At 37.3% G+C, this 2,500-nt stretch overlaps 1 protein-coding gene across 23 annotated transcripts in view; it reads left to right on the top strand.

Moving 5' to 3' along the window:
- The window catches only part of LOC123499994 (actin-binding LIM protein 3-like), a 222,757-nt gene that overhangs the window by 99,205 nt on the left and 121,052 nt on the right, over nt 1–2,500 (top strand). The gene's annotated exons all lie outside the window — the stretch shown is intronic.

The raw sequence follows: 2,500 nt of genomic DNA, 5'->3' as shown, positions 1-2,500 counted from the left end.
TCTCTCTCTCTCTCTCTCTCTCTCTCTTACCTACTCTTCTCCTCTCCTCTCTTCCTCTCTTCCTCCCTTCCTATCTTCTTCCTTCCCTCCCTCTCTCCCTCCCTTCCTTCCTCCTTCCTTCCTTCACACGTTCATGTCACAAAAAAAAATGTACAGTTTCCTCTCGTCTCCCTTCTGCGAAAATAGAGACGGTGCTTCTTCTCCTCCTGGTAATATTAGAAAGTGTGTGTGTGTGTGTGTGTGTGTGTGTGTGTGTGTGTGTGTGTGTGTGTGTGTGTGTGTGTGTGTGTGTGTGAGTGTGACTGTGTGTGTTCAGGGAATTTTGCCATTAAAGAAGTTGTAGATTTCATGAAGTTGGTTGAGCATGAGGAGATAATTTCTATTTTTCTATTTTTCTGGTATTTCCCGTTTTCTTCGTATCAAATGTAGTAGTTTTTTTTTCTTTTTTTATGTGTGTGTGTGTGTGTGTGTGTGTGTGTGTGTGTGTGTGTGTGTGTGTGTGTGTGTGTGTGTGTGTGTTCGCTTTCGTTTTTTTTTTCGTTGTATTGTTCGTTAATGTCGAGATTTAAGAATAGTTTGGTATTTTTCTGGTTCTTCTGAATTAATATAAGTGTCAGTAATTCTTTTCTTTTGTTGTTTATATTATTATTCTTGTTATCTCGTGTTATCTCGTGTCCGGTATCATTAAATTTGCTTAGAATTAGATGATAGTTACTCTTTTTATTCACTGTTATTTATATTATCGCTCTTATCTCTTGTCATTTTCGTCATTAGATAGAAAATATATATATTCTTTAAGCTTATAAGGAGAATTAAGTGAGAATAATGCTTAGTTATTTATATCATAGTCGTTTTCTCGTGTTCTTTTCGCCATTAGAAAAAAAATGTATGCCTTCTTTAAGCTCGTCAAAAAAATAGGTGACAATAATGCTTAGTTATTAATATCATACTTTTATCTCGTGTTGTTTTCTCCATTAAAAAAAATATATATACATTCTTTAAACTCATCAGAAAAATGTATATATTCTTTAAACTCGTCATAAAAATAGGTAACAATAATGCCTAGTTGTTTATACTTTTCTTGTTATTTTTTGTTACTTTCACCATTAGAAAAAAAAAATATATACATTCTTTAAGCCCGTCACAAAAACAGGGAACAATAATGCTTAGTTGTTTTTTGTATTTTCTTTGTTATTTTATGGTATGTTTCACGTGAATTAATATCATTCTTTTTCTCTCTTCCTCAGGTAAGCCGGAGACGCGATGTGCCGAGAGGGAAGGAGAAGGGAGGGAAGAAAGAGAGGATTACATAGAGGCTGGGAAGAAATAGACCGCCATTCTTCTCTCCTCTTTCCTTCCCGTTCTCCTTAAAGGCTAAGTGAATTTTCGCTCCTGTGTTTGTTATTCTTCTTTTTTTCTTTCAAGTCTTATTTCTCTTTTCTTTGTATCAGTACAGAGTTTCCGTAATGTTATCTTCACTCTACGTTACCGCTCTGTTGGTGAATTCTTGCCATTGTGTTTGCTTTTCGTTCTTTTTCGTTTTTTTTTTTTTTTTTCTTTTTTTATCGTTTAGAATCTTTTGTTGTGTGAGTTTAATGTTTTTTTTTTTATGTGGTAAGGATCTCTTTTTTTTTTTTTCATTCCGTTCGCTGGTGTTGTTATTGTTTGTCTTCTCTGTCTCTCTCTGTCTGCTCTCTCTCTCTCTCTCTCTCTCTCTCTCTCTCTCTCTCTCTCTCTCTCTCTCTCTCTCTCTCTCTCTGCTCCTTCAATACTACTCATGATCTTTTTTCTGTTTCTTTGTTTCTAGCGATAAACAATTTTCGTATAAACTTTTCTATATGTATGTTCTGTCTAGCCTTCTTTTATCTCTTTTTATTTTATTTTCTTATGTTAATCACCAGAATATTACACGGTTTAAAAATATAACGGGTTACGTACAAAAACAAGAACAAAAAAAAACCAGTCGCCATTTTGCTTCCGACTTTAATTAAGGCCCCGTTTTAAACTTTTATGTCCCACGGAAGGAAAATTTTTGTTCGCGTGTGCCGGAGATTGTGTACCGCGATGCAAGCTGCCACCGCCTCCCTCTCCACGCAAGCTGGTGTGTCTGTAGTGCCGGGCTTGCCTCGCGCTGGCAGGGGACAAATTCAAGACATAGTGAGAACTGGGACTCTCTATAGACATCACCTTTCAACAGTCACGGAATCAGGAGCTGCGTCACAATCATCACACTTTCCCCAGCTGTCGTGCCTGTAGTGTCGGGCTTCCCTCGCGCTGGCTGGGGACACATTACCTTCGCTTGGGGAGAATGGGAGGGAATGAGGTAGCGAGCACTGAGCGATAGGGGGATGTATAGCCAGGTTCTTTTTGAGTATAGGAACGTATATAAGGGAAGCTACAAGAAACTACAAGCGGAAGTCTCTATTTGTCACTTATTCCTATCCATGAATTTGTCTAATCTTCCTAATGACTCAGTTTAGAACATAATTACAGAATCCAC

This window comes from Portunus trituberculatus, chromosome 50 (genome assembly GCF_017591435.1).
Source record: "Portunus trituberculatus isolate SZX2019 chromosome 50, ASM1759143v1, whole genome shotgun sequence".
Classification (NCBI taxonomy): domain Eukaryota; kingdom Metazoa; phylum Arthropoda; class Malacostraca; order Decapoda; family Portunidae; genus Portunus; species Portunus trituberculatus.
Note: the sequence above shows the minus strand (reverse complement) of the source record. Positions and strands in the feature narration are given on the sequence as shown.